This window comes from Crinia signifera, chromosome 1, assembly GCF_055691185.1.
Source record: "Crinia signifera chromosome 1, ASM5569118v1, whole genome shotgun sequence".
NCBI lineage: Eukaryota > Metazoa > Chordata > Amphibia > Anura > Myobatrachidae > Crinia > Crinia signifera.
Window position 1 is genome coordinate 281,204,830 of NC_139217.1, and position 23,330 is coordinate 281,228,159.

General features: G+C 43.4%; 1 pseudogene across 1 annotated transcript in view; it reads right to left on the reverse strand.

Annotated features, from left to right (window-relative positions):
* Positions 1–23,330, reverse strand: part of LOC146075490 (very-long-chain (3R)-3-hydroxyacyl-CoA dehydratase-like) — a 35,163-nt pseudogene that overhangs the window by 4,339 nt on the left and 7,494 nt on the right. The window contains exons 4-7 of the transcript XR_014473581.1: positions 13,209–13,345; positions 3,441–3,547; positions 810–941; positions 637–729 (exon numbers count right to left, since the gene is read on the reverse strand). The product of XR_014473581.1 is annotated as a very-long-chain (3R)-3-hydroxyacyl-CoA dehydratase-like (transcript). The remainder of the gene's footprint in view (positions 1–636; positions 730–809; positions 942–3,440; positions 3,548–13,208; positions 13,346–23,330) is intronic.

Sequence of the window (23,330 nt, forward strand, 5' to 3'; positions counted from 1 at the left end):
GCGCCAGCCCCTCTGTGAGGTCAAGCAGCGTGCCTCAGCGATGATGGCTCCCGCTTCTCACCGCCAATCCCCCAGAGTCACCAGACGCCTTCACCCACCTGCACACCCGGCAGAAGGCACCCACTCAGTCAAAGTATTGGATCGCGGTCCAAGAATGCCAGCACCCAGCAAGAGCCACCGGAGGTTCTAAAATGGCGCCCGCATCCAAGGGAGAGGACACACGGATCCTAGAAGGCCCAGGTTCTCCACAAGCCACCAGGGAGGACCATGAGTGATGAGGAAGCACAGGAACAGCTCCGGAGCCAGGAGAGGTAAGCAGAGAGCTTCCGCGGGTCCTGGGGCAGGATATATTGAAAGGATATTGCCAGAGCTTTCAGTCCGCGCCCGCTCACATTGCCGGCCAGGCCACACCCCCCAAGGCTAGCCTTTTTAACAGATGTTTTGAACATCTCTCACAGCAACATTGGTACTCAAAGGGTTAAAGTAAGTTACAGGTCATCATTTTATGACTAGAACACAGATGTCAGCAGTGTAGAGAAGTAATAGTTTATAGAAGGAACATTAGTACCAATGTATGCATGATATGAAAAAAAAATAACCTCATAAACTGTTATTCAAATAGGTCTCTTACTGTACCTTGTGTTTATTATTTAACTTTTAGCTTAGCATGCCTTTGTTTGAGATAACATTTCCTTTCTGAAAGTAAATGGCTGCATGTGTACAGCATTCCTAAGGGAGGACATGACAGTGTTAGCTGAATGGTATATGCAGAGGATTCCAGAGCATATCATTTCTTATTAGTAATGTACCTGCAGGTAGGAAGACCTCATATACTTTTAAAACGTATGGAAAATGAATTGATACAGCAAATGGCAATGCCATGTTGTAGCAAAATGTGCCGAGGGTTTCAAAATATGGAAGTGATTCATAGACTGTATATACTGTAAAAGAAAAAAAAAAAGTTAATCATATTACCTAAACACAAGAAAATAAAAAGCGCAATATAGTCTAGTAAATAGTATTGCAGCGATAAACTTATTTCTCCATCAAAATGGACAAATCATATGGGTTCCATGTTCCAAATACTAGAGTTCTAGAGTAACCAATCGCTGTATTTTCCACTTCTCTATTATGTTGAGCTCTGAATAACTGACCTTGATCAGTGCACCCAGGGAAGAGCATTCTACCCTGGGTGCACCCCCAAATGCTGGCTTCCTGTCAGTGAAGCTCCAGTCACATTGCATTTATGATCCATATACTAATTGTAATTCCACATACCATGTATAGTATGCAATCCAGCCTCTGAATTGCAGTTGCCCAGTTATGGCATGTGAGGCTGCATGCAATACCTCAGTTTAGTGTACGAGGGCTTTTATATCGCTATAGTTTTTAAATCCTTGATGGCATAGAAATGTAATGCTGTTGCCATAGTCTATCTATGTAGCGGGTGTGAAGAACATTAAACAGAGGTTGCAGGAGATCAACATAGACACAGACATGGAAGCAGGACAGCCCAAAAGGAAAAGAGAGACAGAGAGTAGCGAGAGTTGGAAAAACAAAACAAAAAGAGTATAATAAGGGAGATGTTGATTGGTGGTATATTTACAGATGGAGCCATTCGGCAGAATGGGGCATGCATGTTGAGACTCGTGTGCCACATTTTTGTCAATGGACGCTCGCGCATCCATGTCACGGCGGCCGCCGGATTGCCATCCTCCAGAAACCTGTGGATGGTGCGCCAGCCGCCACAACGAGAGTGGCCCCATCTATATTAACTATATTTTTACTCAAATTACTCAAATAATATGAAAAAGTATCTCACGAATGTATTGAAGGGCTTTTGAAGCAAAACTTTAAATCAAAATTTTTAAATAATCGCATAGCATTTCCCATGATGTGATCTGGCCAAATTGATAAAATATATATATATATATATATACTGCAGTGAGCACTGTGATAATTACATCAGTTTACCTACCTGGGGACCGGTTATTGGTGCCCCAGTGAGAGCTGTTGGTCATTGGGACTCCTTGCTGCTCCTATGTCCCCCGGTAATGTTAATGCTGCAAAGGTCTGATCGCTGGGGTTTGAAAAGTATGACCAGTAGTGGGGGGTTGTAAAATACCCCAATATGGCTGCAGGCTGGAATAGCAATACCCCAATATAAATGCAGCCTAGCATTGCAGAGATAGAGCTTTCTCACATGCAGGGTGACATTTAATAGAATGAGAGTTTTTCCCCAAAATACGGGGGACAAAATGACTAGGGGTAACCCATATTGGATTTTTCGCAGGGGACCTGAGTGAGTAGGATTTCCTTCCACAGGTCCCCCATGGATTTCTTTGGATCCAGGACCCCGGACTCTTCAGCCCTGGAGCCCCAGACCAACCCCGGAACCAAGCCACCGGACCGGACACAGGGACCTACCGACGGGCTCAATATAGGTATGTATCAGTATGTGTGGGCTTTGTATGTATTAAAGTTTTATTTGGGTGTCAGTGTGTTTATTTAACTATTTATTTTTTTCTGTGGAACTACAAGTGCTGGGACTTGTGGTTCTCCAAGTCCCAGCATGCGGGGGAGGCTTGCTGGGACTCATAGTTCCACGGTATAAGATAATAGTTTTTCATCTATTTTATTACACCATTTATCAGCTCGATGCCCACCGCCCAGGGGCATCGAGGACAGCCCTGGGCTTCAGCATGGGCAGGTAAGTTCTGGAGGGGGGGACCCCTTCTTTGGGGGGGTCCCCACTCCCCCAGGACCCCTGCCCTTGCTGACCGGTCAGGGGGATGAATGCTTTGGCCGGGGGGACTTGTATAAAAAGTCTCCCCCCGGCTCGTTGCGCACCCTATCAAATGTGCGTTTTGGCCAAAAAATGCAGGGAAAAAATATCGCAAAAAAACAGAAATCTACTCCTTTTAAATGTCACCCGCAGTGTTTTCAATTATCACATTTGTGATTAGGCCAATATTATAACAGCACATGGGGATGCAGATGGTGATAAATTAGAGTTACCGAATTTGAGGCTGCCCTCTCCAGTAAGAAAGTAGGGGGTAGGGCCACCCTGATGTCAAAGGGGTTGGGCCAGAGGCAGAGCTCACCAAAGGAGCTTCTGAGTGGGGGCATGGCCATTGCAGTCACATCATTGTGGCCATGAATCTCTCCCCCCCCCCCCCCCACACCTTCTGTGTATTGCGAATATTCCAGGCATTGCACATCAAGGGGAGGAGAGGGGGGGGGTTGCGGGAGACTGGGTCATTGAGGATGACTTGTCCACTTTTTCAACTAGGCGAGAATGTCATAAATCTGCCTATCAATGCCTAGCATAATTACACTGTATTAAACATAGTACAACTTTATGATTTCATGTAAAAAAGATTTCAGTGTGGAAATGTTGGCTTAAAGGACAAACAGTCAATGAAAATATACATAATTACCTTCAGCCACCAGTGACAAAGGATAAACTGGAATCCACATGGTATGGTGGAGCCATGTCAGAATGGGGTAGTCTATTCCTACAGCTGACAACAGATGGTATGGGTATCTGCATAAAAACAATACAAACATGACTAAAACAAAAGACTGTTAGATCATAAGATGTCAAGCATGTCAATGAGTGCCATTGTGCTACTATTTTAAGTAATTAAAAAAATTGTTCATAAACACAAAGGAACATTTAGGAAGTTCTTCTGTGGAAAAAATATGCAGCAGATTGGCCGATACACTTCACACGTCTAAAAACTGCACTTGTAGTTTATGGGTTATATTCAATGCACTTTGGCGAGCTGTGACAGCGAGCAGTGCCGATAGTGCACCATCACAGTTCGCGAGTTAGTATTCAACTGACTCTCCTGCACTATTTTGACACCACTCTGGAAAAATGGAGCGAGATGGAAACAGCGAGTGCAGCCTTCAAAATAGTGAGGGTTGCCGCTATATGCAGCAGGCTTGCTGCATTAGTGGCGAACCTCGCCATGCTGGGGAATCCTCGCTGTCCTATGAATGATAATGATATCCTTAATGTTTATATAGTTTAGTGCGTACGCTCAATATATGCATGCTCTCACGCATCGGTAATGACCACCACCATCCCCCGTAGTCTGTGTTGCACATGTTACATTTGCCCCACCTGCAGTGAACATGCTTTTGCCCATTTTGAGAACAAATTTTCCCTGCGATCAGGTCTGGATTATGCCCACTGTTCTATACAAGAATAACTCCCAATATGACCCTCTCCTGGAGGGACACAATGCTCTGCTCCTGGACATCCCTCTTAATTTATGTTTACCATCACCTGTGTTGAAACACCCTTCTCATCAATTCACCTGTTCAAAACAGGGGACAGCCATCAAAAATTAAAAAGGAAGTCCAGGAATAGAACATTGTGTTCCTCCTGTAGAGGGTCATGTTGGGAGGTAGGTACAAGGGCTGCACCTACCTGGCGTTACTTAGATCATTTCATTTTCACTGTGATCTTCTAGGGGAGGTTTGATGAGAATTCAGTTTTGCAGGGGGTGGCATAAGGTTGGTTGTGTAGCCCTAATGAATTCTCTCTTTAAACTTTTCCGAGTCAATCCCAGTGAAAATCAAGCAATTTGCATTCATGTTATTAATTGTGTACTCTATTCTGCCTATAAAGATAGAGAATTATTATGCATTACAATGGGTGACGACAGCAATATCTCAATCCCCACAAACATTTAGGTTTCTGCTCTTTTGACAACCTATTTCCTTGAGAAAGCTGCTGATCCCTAGACAGGAGGTGGGGAAACGCGTTGGGCCATTGAATCTACACCAGAGGGATACCATATCTAAAAGAACAGACCATCATTTCCCAAGGCGAGTCCAGATAAAGTTGTCTAAATAGGTGATTCAGCATTATCAACTGGGAGGCCGGAAGAATTACAGGTGGCAGCTGTAAGGTACACTCATTATTGAAAATGTCTGGCCAGACATAATACCTGGACATTATCAAATTAATTTTTTCCTTCACATCATCACTGGTTAACTAACCAATTACTAATCCATAACAAAATGTGTACTAATCAACCATTTAATCAAGTTAACAAACACTCCAATCTGACTGCTAATACCGGCAAGAGAAGTTATTCAAACTAATTATTTTTTAATCAACTAATGTCTGCATGCATTACATAGTCACAACCGGTTGTGTGTATTTTTTGCAATTTTAATAGAATAATTTTCTCCCCCCCTTTTTATGTTGTGTGATGTGTTGTACGTCTTGCTTATTTTAAAGAGCAAATAAATTGCTAATACTGTTTTACCCCTCATATTGCGCAGTTCTATTTTTCTTTTATCTTTCCGCTCTTTTTATATGTGACCTGGTTAGCTCCAATATATGGTAAGTTTCCCTTGATGTGCCATAAAACTAGGGCCCAATTAAGGGTTCCAGCTGCCCTAGGCTAATACAGAAGTGCGCCGCCCCCCCCCCCCACTACCAATTTTTTTTGCCCATATACAGCTAGACATCTGTAACAGGATTGGGCCTAAGCTCCATTCATATTCCCACTTGGAGTCTTGGCAACAGTGGCAGAGGCATCCATCACAGTCTTGGTCCTTGGTCGGTGGAGGAGCCAACCATGGTTCTCACAGGATCTTCTCTTCCTGGTGCCCATGACTCGGTGATGCCAGCAATCCCAGCAGGCACCGCTGCTTCCACAGTTCCCAGGGGAAATCTCATGAGACCTTTCTCAACCTGGGAAACAGTGGCACCCGGCAGCACTCCCATCCCAGCACAATTTATTGTGCTGCACCCCTCCATGACCAAGCATCCCAGGTGGCAGCCTAATCAGCCTACTGGTCAATCAGGCTCTGCATGCAACTGATAACTACATGACTTGGTGTCAATGTAAACCTATCAGCCTGTCTGTGCAGTTCTATATAAGGGATACATATAATATTGCTGGTGGTCAAAAGACTGACCCTCTATCTCAATATGGAAAAATCCAGAGAATCTCGACACTGCTGCCTAAACCTAACCCACCCCAGCCAGAGGCTTAGCGATGGCGGAGCCGGTGGAGCACACGCTCCGGGCGCCGGAAGATAGCATGGCGCCAAAGTTGTGCCGGCACCGCCAGCTCACCCGCTCCCCTGCCCGCTGTGTCTGGGAGAGAGACGTGCTGCTATGTAGAATTCACGTCTCACGCTAGCCAATGTGCGCTTGCGGTCCAGCAGCCAATCAACTGGTGGCTGCTGGACCGCGAGCGTCTATTGGCTAGTGGTCCAGTGGGAGATATGAATTTTACATAGCAGCACATCTCTCTCCCGGACACAGCAGGCAGCAGGGAGCGGGCACAGGATGCAGCACATTCAGGGGGGTGACTCAGGACGCAGCACAGGCAGGGGGGAGGTGGGAGAAGAGCAGCTAACCGGCGGCTGTCTGGCTGGCTAAGTAAGGTGTACTCCCTCCCTGCTGCACACCACTGCACCCACCCTCCCACCCTGCTGCACCCACCCTCGCACCATGCTACACACTACTGCAACCCATCCTGCTGCACACTACTGCAACCCACCCTGCTGCACCCACCCTGCCGCACCCTACTGCACCCACCCACCCTGCTGCACACTACTGCACCCACCCTCCCTCCTTGCTGCACACTACCGCTCCCACCCTCCCTCCCTACTGCACACTACCGCTCCCTCCCTCCCTCCCTGCTGCACACTACCGCTCCCACCCTCCCTCCCTCCCTGCTGCACACTACCACTCCCACCCTCCCTCCCTGCTGCACACTATCGCTCCCACCCTCCCTCCCTGCTGCAGACTACCACTATAATGGGCATTACGGTGTGTTATATAGTATGTAATGGGCATTGCGGATTGTTATTTAGTATGTCATGGGCATTGCGGAGTGTTATATAGTATGTCATGGGCATTGCGGAGTGTTATATAGTATGTCATGGGTATTGCGAAGTGTTATATAGTATGTCATGGGCATTGCGGAGTGTTATATAGTATGTCATGGGCATTGCGGAGTGTTATATAGTATGTCATGGGCATTGCGGAGTGTTATATAGTATGTCATGGGCATTGCGGAGTGTTATATAGTATGCAATGGGTATCATGTGTGGGCTTATTTGTATTTGGAATGTTAGAATGGGACAAAGTTATATTTCCACACAAGTTGAAGATTTCAAGTTAATAAACAATATAGTTAATCAGTATATGTATCCAAGGCAGTGGTTCCCAAACTGTGTGCCGTGGCTCCCTGGGGTGCCTCAGGACACTTGCAGGGGTGCCTCGGGTTGGTCGTCCAGGACCAATTCAAATTATTTATGATCAAATATTTCTGGACAAAACCAGTGCTTGTGGCTGCCAATCATAATAAAGTATATAATCAGAATCAAATCCTGCCCTTTACCACATAACTGAACCTAAGAAGCACATATAAACACAATCAACTTAATTTGATATATATTTTTGGGGGCCTAGGGGTGCCATGGAAAAATTCTGATACTCTAGGGTGCCGTGATTAGAAAAAGATTGGGAACCCCTGATCCAAGGACTTATCCATGTGACATATCGTAATTGCAAGCTACTATCATCTGTTGTCATCAATCAAAGACTACCAGCTCAATCTATTTTGAAGCTACTATCACCTGTTGCTGTCAATAGAAGAGATCGTGAAGTGAATGTATAGCTGAAAATGTATACTCTAATTACAACATGTTTACGTCAGAGAGCCAACAAGAACTGCTGACCAGTACTAAAGATGTTCTTCCATATATGTAATGATTTAAATAGTTAGCATTATCACCATATATGAAATCACCCCCATACTATTGTGGCCAAAAATAGATAGTAAAAAGTATAAATTGTATGATGTGAGAACAGCAGGAAGGAGGGCTGGGGCCTGCCCCGCCACCTTCTCACACTCCTTCTCCACACGCCACACTTCATGCTGTTCTGTTCTGTCTGTCTAGGAATTAAGCAATATTGTATAATATATTATTTTGGATAAATATGTAATTACGTGTCATTTATTTATCCTCAAACTTAACAGTGGATTTATTCCCGACTTATCAATGGTGACTCCGACGTTCCTGCCTAAATCACATCAAGCTACCTGCTGCATTCTACGCAACTTCTACAAACACAAGGTGAGAAAAGCCTTTTTTACTATAATATGATTACAAAGTTGCGTTATGAATGACAGGTGGACTGATGTGGACGGTAGGTGACACGATATATCTTATGTGATATTGCTTATTCTTATTCTAAATTGGAAAACTTATTATAGAAACTGTAGTTATTTTTAAAATAATACAAAAATTATAGGCTGATAAGAGAATAGATGTCATTTAATCACAGTGAGTGATGTTAAGTCAGCTCTAGTATGTGATAGGTACAATGACTATTGTGTCATAAAATATAAGCCTTTCATTTGTACGGGTTTTTAAAACCTACGAAACTTCGATGAGATATGTCTGGGACTATCAGTTTGAAGTTTTATTCTAGTTCATATAGGTCTTAGCAAGAGACGTCTTGCTCAGATATTGAACTGGATTGTTCTGAATGTGGTAATTCAGTAATCATCTATTAACTAGATCAAAATCATAGCCTATTCTAAATTGAAGTAACATGTGGTATACAGTTTTTTTTAATAAAGCAAATGAAACTAAAGTAACTTAAGAAGAAGTGTTAAGATAATCATAACAGGTTAGAGATTAACATAGCTTAAACTTAATAAAATAATGTACACTGGGAGCAATTAAGAATAAAATTAAGTATTTTAAAGACAGACAGTATAAAAATTCAGATAAAACATGCCAACTAAAGTAACTAGTTACAATGAAATTAAAGTTTTTAAAATCCTAGGAATACATAAATGTGTGCCCAGATCAAACAACATGATCTGAGAAAGTAAAAATGTCTAATATGACTTATGTTTGAAGTCTGCAATTTGGTAAAATGGGAAAATGTATCCTGGCCAGGAAAGTACATTTATATCTTTATTCAGTTTTTTTTTCCCTTTACCAATAAACAGTCAAATGTATTGGTTTACGCTCATGAGCTCAAAAGTAACAAACTAAAATTATCTAAGAAATCTTGACATAAGTTTATGTCATGTGTCTAAAGTAATTTGTAATGTTTCATGTGAATGCCTAATTCTTACGTATGCCTTTGTATGCTCTGCATTTGGTGAATTTTACTACTTAACTGTATTTAAACATTCAGTAAATGCAATGTTTTAACATTTGAGCATGTACTGATCTAAACAACTGCATGTGAGAACTCAGGTCAAACAGGTCACGGTGCTGCACTATTTTTAGTACCAGTGTGTGAATTGAGTGATGTCTCTGTGTTAAAGCATGTGACGGAAGCCGAAGCTAGCTACAAGAATCATTCTTTAAGATCAAAAGCGCTAAATTTGAAAACTTTTTTTTCTTTTAGAAATCTGATCAGTATCTAATATTGTATGTTTCATTTGTTTTTGAAACCATTATGTGACAGTAACATTTGTTTTTTCTGTCTCCTCAGTCAAGTAGAAATGCGAGCTGACTGCTATTTGTACAGTTACATTATGTTTGCAGATAAGATATTTCTTATATTTCATTGATTATTTCTACTAGAATTTTTCCTTAAAGCAAGAAGTATGTGATATGTACACTAACACACATTATGTGTGCATTTAATTAGAACTGACAGTACTTAAAAGATCAGTGGTATAATTTTAGACCATCGCTAGTGTAATGACTTAGTATACAGATTGCTTAGAATGTAAAAACAAAACACGGATTACTATTGTTGTTCATATGTGACTACGTTATCCTTCATAGCCTAATATGAACACTGATACCTTACTGGAACATTTTTTACTAGCCACAGAGTGGCTCATTCCTGTTTTGGGATTTTGTTGAATTTTTATGTTCTGTGTTTAGTTTGTATGTTCTCTCCAGATAAGTTTTCTGGGTTTTGCCTTATTCATTTGTCATTGTTCTTGTATCTGTGAGCACAGCTGCTCAGGTGTAGCTTGTGAACTTTATAGTCTGTTTTGTATCATTTGTGGGTTAAGTCAATTTTCCAATTATGACCTCATAGCCTCTACGGGTGCCTTGTATATAACGATAAATCCATGCTGCAACGGAGTTTGGGCGAACCTAATTTGCCCTTCCAACCGCGGCGGCCACAGGTGAAGACTAGTACCTTGCAGGCACCGGTGGACCACTATGGGGATATAATATAATATATTATTATTTTATTTATAAGGTGCCACAAGTGGTTTACAGCACCTCAAAGGACCCAGTCTAGGGCTTCAGACTAAGTAGAGCTGTTGAAACATCACTACTAATCACAGCTTCACCGTTAGTTGTAATACTCGCCTCGTAACAAAAGATTGATACTTGAAATTATGTCATAGCCTATATTGACAACTGTGGTATGCAATCTCTTGATTAATTGGTTTATAACTATGCTAGTGGATTAATCTTTTTCCATAGTATGAATAATGCCCAAGTTTCATAATTATTTTCTCCTTTATAATTATATGGTTAATTAAGTATAATTAATAATGGCTAATTGTTTTTAAAAAAAAAAAAAAATATGTTTCTTAAGTGTTTTGTTTGCTCCATGGGCGAACCATTGTGCAAACAAACAGGGGATATATGTAATAAATATATTTTTAGTTTTATAATGACATAACTGCTGCTGTGCAGTTTTCAATGTTTTATTTTGTTATACAATAACCATGCGCATTCAAATAATGGTTATTTACAGAACACAAATGGGAAAAATAATGTCTAAGTGTTATTTAATAAGTATATATGCCTTGATAAGATTCCTTGTTTAGGGCTTATCATGTGTGAGACATTATTGACTATATGTTATTAAATGTTTTATAGATAAAATCCAAAATATGTAAATTATGAAGTTAAATCTACAAAATAGTCAGACAGAAAAGATTTGCCTTATGCTACCTCATAGAAACATCTAGACTGCTATTGGGGATAAGACAGTAAGTATTTGCACTGTACAGAGACAATTATTAAAAGTTATACAGTAACAATAGTATCCATTATGAAATGGAAGATGGATTATCTGCTGATATAAGGATTGCAGAAGTATTTTACATAAAATCTATTGTGTGAAACATTATCCTATGGTCAAAAGGTAGTTGTATATGTACTAAAGAAATATTGTCTTATTTCAGAGCAACTATTGGTAAGTGTGGGGAATTGTGACCTGTTCACAGACTACACCTCAGGACAATAGTGTGTGCCGTGAAGATCACGTGTGCTCACATATAGGGCAAGCCAGAACCCAAATTTGGGTTATCCGTCAAAACAGATGGAAGGTAGAATGGAGAACCGCAACACACAGTAAGTGGAATTCTTATTTAGGGTCTAAGAAGATCTGAGATAAGACCCAGTACTGTAACACATTGGAACTCCATGCTCTAAATAAAAATAAAAAATACATGTAGAAAAGGCTGTCCAATCCTGGAGCGTGGTTGTGAGCGATGGATATTTGGTTCAAGTTTCCTGGTATTACCAATAGCTTCTCTAGTCTGTGTTCATTGCACATAGCTAGGGTTACTGACGTACATAATGTTACACAAAATTAGATTTACTATAGATATAGATTAAATTGCTATAGTTTGAGAATTTACATTGTCTCAATCACACTAAGTGATTATAAGTACAATGGCCTTATTGTCTCTGGAGTGCAACATACTACTGACATTAAATTAAATGAAAAACATCTTTGATTAAGAAAAGCACAATAACTATTCGATATTATAAGTAAATTCACGATTTAAGGTTCAATGAAGAGAAAAGTAATTTAAAGCTAATGACACTGGTTTAATGTGTATAATAGTCTAAGATATTAGTCGACAGTCTATTTATCATATTCGTATTGTTCCTACATACTGATAATATTACTAATATCCATTGATTGACTATATAATTGATATAATGATGAAAAGATAGGGTGATAATTAACAATTTTCTTTTCACTTACACTTAGCTGAACATATGGTATCCATAAGAAAGAATAATGCAATGGGTTTATTCTTAGTAAGATTCTAATAAAATGGTTTATGAATCAAGACAATAGGTTACACGATTATTAATGCATTGTGCTCCAAGATTACAGAAGTTTCTCTGAGTACTTCGAACTGATCATCCGGATCCAGAGATGTCACCTGTATCTAAAGAAGTCCTGTCAACTATAAATCTTCATTTGTGGGAAAAACAGGAGGAACTGTTAGAATGGGACAAAGTTATATTTCCACACAAGTTGAAGATTTCAAGTTAATAAACAATATAGTTAATCAGTATATGTATCCAAGGACTTATCCATGTGACATATCGTAATTGCAAGCTACTATCATCTGTTGTCATCAATCAAAGACTACCAGCTCAATCTATTTTGAAGCTACTATCACCTGTTGCTGTCAATAGAAGAGATCGTGAAGTGAATGTATAGCTGAAAATGTATACTCTAATTACAACATGTTTACGTCAGAGAGCCAACAAGAACTGCTGACCAGTACTAAAGATGTTCTTCCATATATGTAATGATTTAAATAGTTAGCATTATCACCATATATGAAATCACCCCCATACTATTGTGGCCAAAAATAGATAGTAAAAAGTATAAATTGTATGATGTGAGAACAGCAGGAAGGAGGGCTGGGGCCTGCCCCGCCTCCTTCTCACACTCCTTCTCCACACGCCACACTTCATGCTGTTCTGTTCTGTCTGTCTAGGAATTAAGCAATATTGTATAATATATTATTTTGGATAAATATGTAATTACGTGTCATTTATTTATCCTCAAACTTAACAGTGGATTTATTCCCGACTTATCAGGAATTACAAAGTTCACTAAACTGTGCAATGGGCATTATGGTGTGTGGTATAATGTTGGTCCGTGCTCACTTTTCACTGCGCAGGAGCCTCACCTATTACAAATTGGGGGGGGCGCGAAACATGCCCTTGCTCCGGGTGCCGTGGCACCTAGCTACACCACTGACCCCTGCAGTCCAACCCTGTGCATAGTAACAGAATCCTAAAGATACAATAATCCCGGTTTGTACTTTTGAATGAAAATGGCACATGTGGTTGGATGCAGTCATCAGAGTTTTCATCTTTTATGATCAAAATAAGAAATATCCTCATCCGACCTAACTGGCATCACAGCTCCCATTGGTGTCTTTGAGTCACTATCTTAGAAGAATTACCTGATTACATCCCATAGGTTCCACAGAAAGAAGAGGGCACATATTATACACTTGCTCTGCACCTCTTCCTGACTGCTGATGACCACAAACAAGATGACTAGTCTCTCTGTTACCTGTAAAGGAAGAGGGATGTATTACTTAATCACTCAACTGAAATGACAACTGGAATGACCAGGAACATATACTGTACATGCTGGTCTCAACATTTTAATCCTGCATATAGGGTTTCTTTAGATCCGGCTCTGTGTAACACCCCAATAAGGGTTCATGTTTAAATATAAACTAAGATTGTATATGATTGTGATACAGTAAATGTAGAGGATATCAAATGTTATATTAATAGTTGGTAAATTATTTAGAAAAGGTATTAATGGGTTAATATCTCTTATTAAAGGAATATTGTGGACTGAATATTGATTTCCCCTTTCCTGAACTGGCAATGGACTTGTCCTCATAGCCCGTTTGAGTGAACTATACCATACACCCTGCTTCAAAGGGGAGAACTGTAAGAAACATTCCAGAAAGGAAACTCTGACAGTTGGCAGAACCACTGCTCGTCAGGAAACCACAGAGCAGAGACTATAAATAAAGGTGTTGAGTAGAAAGAGCGGTACTTGTGTAGTTTCACGGCAGCAGCCTAAGCTACGTTGTCAGCGTAGCCCAACAGTAATGACGACATGTGGTAACTGGTAACTGAATTTTAGTGAACACTAAAGAAGAAAAAAAACAATGAACAATGTTCAATAATATCAAAGTTATATCAGAGTTAGTGCATGTAAAATGCGCATGAAAGCATTCTCTGCATCAAGGGTTTTGCGCCAAATAAATTCCTGCAACTAGTAGTCAAGGTATTGGCATGCAGTGCCCCTCTGTCTCTTGTTCCTCCACTTGCATGACCCCCAGATCCTATCAATGTTTTTGGTATGAACCCCAGTGTCTGGGTCCACAAAATTGTAGCGGTGGTTGACGCACGCATGATGGTACCCCACCTGCTCAAGTTGTTGAGTGTTGTACGTGCCAACAGTCATATGGTGTATATGGTGGTACCCGGTTCAATATGCATCTGGATGGCGGACATCAGAGTGCTGGCATCACAGCTGGCCACAGGTGTTACGAAACATTGACCTGTCACACAGGATATGACACCAAACAGCCACTGCTGAGGCAGGATGCGTAAAAAATGATTTTTTTTCGCTGGACAAATAAACTTTCATCCACCTCAACAATTTTGCCAGGCCCGCCAATCTGGCGTTTGGGCTGTGACATCAAATCCAGGGTACACGCCTCCAGCATAAGGTTGTTATAAATCACCGGGTTTTCTTGGAAATCATGAGGTGGTGCTCACAAAATTTAATGCTTGTTAGCTCCTCCACCCAAGAAAATATGAAGTGTAGAAGAGTCATAAATGTCAGGTGACATCCTTGAAACCATTGTGTGGCCCGGAGACTAACCTTCTTGCCCCAGCTTCTTATGTGGCAGCGCCACATCCACTCCTTTGCATCTAATTGGATGCCCATTTAAACAGGTCTGTGTCTCTGGCAGCAAGTGGTGGCGTTGTAAAAACACCACCAACTCCTCTTCCGTCTGCGGCAGGTTAAAGATTGTTAATGCTTCAGCAGCCATAACTGACGCAAATAAATTAGTGCTGACAGAATGCTGACTGACTACGCTAACTGACTATGCCAACTACGTAAGCTCCGGATAGCCGCACTGGGGTGTGCACTGATTCTGACAGGGACACTAACTACGCTGGCCACGAGAACACTACGCTGATTCTGACAGGGACGCTAGATTGACTACGCTCACTACTTAAGCGGCTGCAGGAACACACTCTATTGACTATGCTAACTACAGTACTTAAGCAGCCGTAGGAACACTACGCAGATTCTGACAGGGACACTAACTACGCTGGCCGTGGGAACACTACGCTGATTCTGGCAGGGACGCTACGCTGACTATGTAACTGCCGCCTTGAAAGTACACAAGTACTGAAAGAGCAGTTGGTGTGCTGTGGAGATGGGCTGAGGAAAGCTGAAGTGCGGAAGAAGGGCACTGTGAAGCAGAACCTATGGAGAGTGACGCAGCAGCTTCCCCTGAAGGCCTAGTTACTGTAGCGGAGAAAGAAGTGTTCCAGTATAATAAACTTCCAATAAACTTGTTAAAATTCTCCATTATTGTTTTGAAAATGTAAATGCTGTTGATGTTATATGCAATACCTTATGTTCTGTGAATGGTGTGAGACACTGGACCACCTCACCAAAAGAAATAAAATTGCTTCAGACTAAAATACTTACCTGAAATTCAACCTGATACTTACCAAAGTGTTACATCTGTTTTTCAGGATAAACACACTTCATACTTTACCATCCCAGTGGGGATTCAGTGAGAATATGCCCGAAGCATGGTAAGCAAAGCGAGCCATTCCTGGGGACTGGTCCACTGATACTTTTAGTAGTAACTAGAATCTCCAGTAATTCATCAGGGGGGGAGGGGGGGGGGGGGGCTAGCTTTTACAAACTGCACACACTGTTCAAGTCTTTGGAGAGTGATAAAGTAGAGAGAAATAAAGTACCAGGCTATGACACAGGCGTTAGGAACTGATTGACTGGTACTGTATCCCTCTCCACCTTAACACACTCCAAGACTTAGTACAATTTCACATATATGTATATGATCACATATCAGGCTGCGCTGATGGGCCAACTGTTATTTAAATAGTAGGAAGTCTTGACCTAGATAGACATGCTGCACATTTCCTGGGGGTAGTACATGTTTGCATTTGATGCCTCCAACTGTCAATACACCACTGGAGTAGAGTGTACATCAATGGCACATAAACCTCACTGTACAAGGGATTAATGTAACACATATCTCCCATGTCCCCTAAAATTTCTTATGCTGGGTACACACTAAACAATGCATGTACCCAACCGACGATACAACAGATATAACAATATATTGGTTGGCTGTACACACTGAGGGGCAGATTTATTAAGCTTGGAGAAGAGATAAACTGGAGATAAAGCGGAGAAAAGGTAAAAGGAGATAAAGCACCAGCCAATCAACTCCCAACTGTCTTTTTCAAACACAGCTGATTGGCTGGTGCTTTATCTCCTTTTACCTTGTCTCCGCTTTATCTCCAGTTTATCTCTTCTCCAAGCTTAATAAATCTGCCCCTGAATGATATATTGCGCAATATATTGCTGGCAACTGCATATAGAAAGCATACCTCCCAACCGCCCCTCTTTCCTCAGGAATGTCCCCAAAGCCTTAATCAGCTCTTTGGACAGAGGGTGAAAGATGGCGTTCAATCCCTACCTTGCTGAGCAGAGATATACTGCTGGTAACCTAGCAGTGAATACACCACAGGCATTTATGCACTGCCAACACCACTGTCATCCCCGCGCTGAGGATGCTGCCGGCACCCATGCATTACTGACACAGCCAGCTGTTTATACCACAGGCACTCCTGCACTGCTGACACAACTGCCACCCTCTGCACTGCTGACACTGCCATCGATCCAGCACTGAGGACACCGCCAACAACTGCACACTGTGTACACCACAGACACTCCTGCACTTTCGACACAACTACCAGTGAGCCACTGCCGATACAGCTGTCACCCTCAAACTGATGACACCGCCATCACACATGAACTGGGTTAAACAACCAAAATTCTTGTACTTCCGACACTGCCTGTACTCCCTCACTGAGTACACAGCCGGCACTCCTGTACTGCCTACACAGCCGGGACCCATGCACTGAGGACACTGTCATCACTCCTGCACTGCCGACACAGCTAACACCGCCTGTCACAGTAAGTGTACGATTGATGTATTCATCCCACATTGTAAACTAGCTGCACTGTTTCCAACCCGCACTGTGTCCATCCCCCATTGTATTGACCCACACTTTATATAACCCACACTGTATCCTGCACTTTTTCCAACCTGCTCTGTATCTAACCCACTCTGTATTCCGCAATGTATACAACCTGCATTGTATCCAACCTACACTATATCCCGCACTGTGTCCGACCCACACTATTTCCTGCACACTATCCAACACACACTGTAACAAACATTGTATTTGAAGTGCACAGTATCTAATTAACACTGTATGGGACCAGCACTGTATCCTGCACTACATCTGAAGCAACTGTGTCCTACACTGTATAAGACCTGTATTGTAATCTGTACTGTATACGAGGCGCACTGTAACCATTTGTTTAATCATGGCGGTTTGGCAAACTAGAGCCAAATTGAAATCCAAATCCAGCAAAAATGGTCTGGCGCACATCTCTAATGTATATGCTTATTATGGATTCAATCCTAGTCATTGCAGCAGCAGACACACTTTACTAGTCCAAAAGTGCTCTTTGACAAAAACGCTCCAAACATTTCTATGCGAATCTGGGATGAAACCAGTTTGAGAAGGGTGCAATGAATCCCTGCGGCAATGACACATCGCACCGCACCCTCCGCCAAGCCTTCGGATTGATGTCTGCCTTAAAAATGATACATGTACCGGTATATGTCTTTCTGTCTACTAGGAAGTGCCTGCACAGTGATCACACAGCTTCTGTGCTGGGATCTCTGTAGCCTGATAATAATTATAGGATCACTTATTGCTGTGGTTCCCAAATTATTGAATCACTGCCCTAGATTATCAGAATCTTTCACAACACCACTAGGCCAAAGCTTTACTTTAATGAGAAGTTTACAAAAAATATGAGCGCTGTCCCTATCCGTCTGATCGTGTCAAATGGAAGGGTTCCCTACTGCTTAGAGAGGTGCCTACCACGTCCTTAGCATGCACCTGGCATCCTGTTCCATGCTCCAAGCCCCTCACTTTTATGCTGTCATGATGCCATATTTGGGGTGGTGTGTCATGGACTAGTACCGGGGCCCTTATTCATGTTTGTATGTAATTGCTTTTTTCTTTAGGCTTTAGAACAGCCTATCTTAGCAAGTGAAGCTGCTGCCCAGAATAGAAGACAGACTCCCACAGGAGCCACCGCAAACTCATGCAACTGCATACACCTACATAGACTACAGTATAAGCAAGGACCAGGAACATATACAGCTAGAGGTACACTATGGTCATGCAGACTGGCTGCACAGTTGGAATGCTGGCACCTGGTCTCTCTACTGACATGAGCTCTGCTAATGGCAGGTACACACCCTGAAAACGAATATAACATGGCAGTGTTTTTACTATCACTCCCTATTATCTCCCCCTTCTGTCAATCACTCTACAATAAACATCTCAGTGCGTGTTCACAAAAGCATTCTGACGTGTGTGTAGTGTGAATGCTGTGCAAGCACAGTCTGCATATAATCACTCACTTGCATGAATATCGGCACTGGTGTATACACAAGAATTAGGCCCACGGCGTGTAAGTACCAGGCTACAGCTCTGATAAGATTATCTCTGAAGTACATGTTTATATGTTTCCCATGAGCATATCCAGATGGGATTTCTAAACAAGAAAAGGTGTGTGCAAGGTATTTCACGAGGGACAAAAGCAAAAGGGAATATGGGTTTGCTCTATATAGTTAAAAACATACACGTCCGAATGTTTGCAAAAAAAAAAAAAGCTGTGTTTCTGGATGACTGAAATAAAATATCACTATTAATACATAATGTAGTAATATTTATTTATTTATTTACAGTTTCTTATATAGCGCAGCAGATACCGTTGCGCTTTGTAATATCAACATACCTGTAAAAACTTTGGGAGAAAAGATTGTGTCACAGCCTCCCGGACCGCGGTGATCACTTACCGGGTCCGGGGGCGTGGGTGGCGCGGGCGCTCCCTCCGGGGTCAGCGGCAATGGCGGCAGGGCTGGGGCGGCGTGCAGGGCTGGCCGCGTCAGTGTGCTGGAGTCCCCGCTTCCAGCAGTGGTTTCCCGGCGGTGCCGAGGAAACAGGAAGCGGGGCTCTGTCGGGCAGGCGGGCGCGCGCTCACTAGGGGCGCGCGCGCCGCTCTCATGAACTTTTAAAGGGACAGACAGGAAATTAGGGGGTTTTGCCTGCAGGGATAAAAGGAAGTCCCTGACAGGCAAACCCCGCCAGAGTATAGGCTCACACCTACTCCAGCGTTATTGTGCCTTAGTGCTTGTCCCTATTGCTACTATTTGATCCGGCTTGTTACTGACTACTCTTCCGCTTAACCCCTTGTACCGCAACCAGTGTCTCCCGTGTATGACCCCAGCTCGCTCTCGACTACTCTCCCGTCTCATCCCAGTGTACCGCAACCAGTGTCTCCCGTGTATGACCCGGCTTGTTTTGGACCTTCGTTGCCTCTCCCCTGGGCTCCTAACTGACCGTATAATACCGACCCGGCTAGACGACCGCTCCTCCATATTGCCTATCTCCCCGCCACCAGCTCATAAAGGGAAACCTAACCAGAGGACCGTGACCGACGTGTCGAGTGCCGCAGAAGCCCAAATCCCAATTGGAGGGGTCACTGGCAGAAAACCCTCGGCACGGTTAGACTCCACACCTCTGCGTTAGGTCGAGCCAATTCCCGAGCTGAATAGGCAGGGATCCTAGTAAACTTGTGACAGAATACTCTGGCCCTTAAATATGGATCCAGCGGCCGGTCCGTCTCCGAAGGAGCTTCTGGAACATCTGCTTACCAGGGTGAACAAGCAGGAACAGGATCAGGCACAGATCATGCAGTGTCTGCAGACCCTGATGCAACGAATAGAAGCCCCCCCGGCGCCGCCACCTCCGGCACCACTTCCTCCGGTGGTCGCAGCAAGTGCACCTTTGATTCGCATTCTGAATCCTGCCAAATTCGATGGAAATCCCAAGGAGTGTCGGGGATTTCTAAATCAGTGCCTCATCCAATTCGAAATACAGGCGGCATCCTTCCCGTCAGATAGGGCGAAGGTGGCCTACATGATTTCGCTACTCACGGGTCAAGCCCTGTCCTGGGCCTCTCCACTCTGGGAGAAGGATCACGCGGTGATTAATAACATCACTGAATTCATCACCGAGTTCCGTAAAGTGTTTGACGAGCCAGGTCGGGTGACGTCCGCCGCTTCGGCCATCCTCCGGCTGAGGCAGGGAACCCAGACTGTGGGACAATACACGGTTCAGTTCAGGACCCTCGCATCCGAGCTAGGGTGGAACGAGGAGGCCCTGATAGCTACCTTCACACAGGGGCTATCCGAAAAAATTAAGGATGAGTTGGCAGGTCGAGAGCCGTCGACTTCTTTGGACGACCTCATTTCTTTATGTACACGTGTGGACCTCCGTTACCAAGAGAGGGACAAGGAGAGGGAACAGTCCCGGAAGTACAGTTTCAAGTTGGCACCTCGATTTATTCCTCCAAGTAGCCCACCGTCGGCATCAGCCTCCGGGGCAAGTCAACAGTCAGAGGAACCCATGCAGATTGGGAAAGCTCGCCTTCCTTTCGCAGAAAGGGAGCGAAGATTCAAGAATCGACTGTGTCTGTACTGCGGGGAGTCAGGTCATCTCCTCTCCGCTTGCCCCAAGCGTCCGGGAAACGACAAGGCCTAACTGATTGTAAGGGGGTCAGGTTAGGCACATTATCGTATACCTCTTCTCAAGTATCCGCAATTGGGTTTACCATCGATGTAACCCTAACTTATAGAAACTCTTCCTTGATCCTCAAGGCATTTCTAGATTCCGGCGCAGATGGTAACTTCATCACCGCAGATACCGCCAAGCGCTTAGGAGTTCCGTGTCACGGACTGAAGAATCCCCTACACATCATCGGAATAGATGGTAATAGACTGCCCTTTTCAAACATCTGTTCCAATACTGCAGCTGTACAGATGAGAGTAGGGATTCTCCATCAAGAGTCCATCCCCTTCTTCGTGCTTCCATCAGCAGAGAACCCTGTAATATTGGGGTTGCCATGGCTACAGTTGCATTCACCTGTTCTGGACTGGAAGCATCCTCAAGTATTGGCATGGGGGCAGGAATGTCAGGGGCGATGTCTTGAACAGATTAAACGTCATTCATGTTCTATATCCTCCTCTAAACTGGGAACCAGCCCCAAGCTTCCAATCGCTTACCAAGCCTTTGCGGATGTGTTCAGCAAGAAGGAAGCAGAGAAGCTACCAGCCCATAGAATTTGGGATTGTGCCATAGATTTAGTTCCTGGGAAATGTCCTCCTCGAGGTCGAGTGTTTCCATTGTCCATGGCAGAGTCTCAGTCAGTTTCCGAGTATATTAAGGATAATCTGGAGCGGGGTTTTATCAGGGAATCTAAGTCACCAGCGGGGGCGGGTCTGTTCTTTGTTAAAAAGAAAGACGGGGGTCTCAGGCCCTGTATTGATTATAGGGGTCTCAATGCCATCACGGTGAAGGATCGTTTCCCCCTTCCCCTCATCTCCGAACTCTTTGACAGGATCAAAGGGGCTCATTTTTTCACGAAACTGGATCTCCGTGGGGCATATAACTTGATCCGCATTAGGTCAGGAGACGAGTGGAAAACAGCCTTCAATACGCGAGACGGACACTTCGAGTATTTGGTGATGCCGTTCGGCCTGAGCAACGCCCCGGCAGTTTTCCAAAGATACATGAATCATATCTTCCAAGATCTTTTAAACAAGTTTGTAATTGTCTACCTGGACGACATCTTAATTTTTTCAAGAAACCTTCATGTACATCAGCAGCATGTTCAAGAAGTTCTAACTCGCCTTCGTAGGCACAGGTTGTACTGCAAACTGGAGAAATGCTCATTCGAACAACAAGAGATGCCTTTCTTGGGATTCATTGTTACTGGGTCAGAATTACGGATGGATCCAAAGAAGTTGTCTGCAATCTCTGACTGGCCACAACCAGTAGGGTTAAAGTCCATTCAACGTTTTTTGGGTTTTTGCAACTTCTACAGACAGTTCATAAAGGGTTATTCTTCTGTAGTAGCACCTATAACCAAGCTCACTCGCAAAGGCGAGAATACCAAAGAGTGGTCCGCTGAGGCTAAGCAGGCCTTTTCATTGCTCAAGCAACTCTTTCTTTCGGCACCCATTTTAAGGCAGCCCAACCCTGACAAACCCTTCTTTGTGGAGGTAGATGCATCTTCAGTAGGCGTAGGGGCAGTTCTTTCCCAAAAGGATGAGGCTAACAAATGGTACGCCTGTGGTTTCTTCTCCAAGAAGTTCCAGCCTGCAGAAAGAAATTATGCTGTAGGGGACAAGGAGCTGTTAGCTATTAAACTAGCCTTACAGGAATGGCGTCATATATTGGAGGGCGCAAAATTCCCAGTAACAGTCTATACGGATCACAGAAACCTAATGTACCTCAAGACGGCTCATTGCCTAAATTATAGACAGGCTCGATGGTCCTTATTTTTTGACCGATTCGATCTGGTGCTAACTTATCGTCCAGGAGACAAGAACGTCAAGGCCGATGCACTTTCACGAGTATTTGGGCCAGCATCCTCAGAGGAGGTAGATGACCAGAAACCCATTCTAAAGTCTTCCTGTTTCATTGCATCCTCCAAAAAGATCAAAATCCCCGTAGGGAAGACGTTTGTGCCATTAAAGTCTCGAACCAAACTGCTAAGTTGGTTCCACTCCTCTCAATTCACCGGACACGCCGGTGTCAAAAAGACTACTGAAGTCATTTGTCGCAGTTACTGGTGGCCTTCAGTCAAAACAGACGTTAAGAACTTTGTAGCTGCTTGCGATACTTGTGCTCAACACAAGTCCATACCTCGAGCTCCAGCTGGCTTACTTCAGCCCCTTCCAGTCCCAACTCACCCCTGGGTTGATATTTCGATGGACTTCATCACTGAACTCCCTGTTAGCCAAGGTTTTAATACTGTCTGGGTGGTGGTGGATCGTTTTTCCAAGGCGGCTCACTTCATTCCTCTCAAGGGCCTTCCATCTGCTTCTCAGCTGGCCGACAGTTTTATAAAAAATATCTTCAGACTACATGGATTCCCTCAAAGTATTGTGTCAGATAGGGGAGTCCAATTCACTTCCAAATTTTGGCGAGCTCTATGTTCTTCTTTTCATATCAAACTCAACCTCTCTTCGGCTTACCATCCCCAGAGCAATGGGCAGACCGAGAGGGTTAACCAGGATCTTGAAAAGTTTTTAAGGATGTACATATCAGCCAATCAAGACGATTGG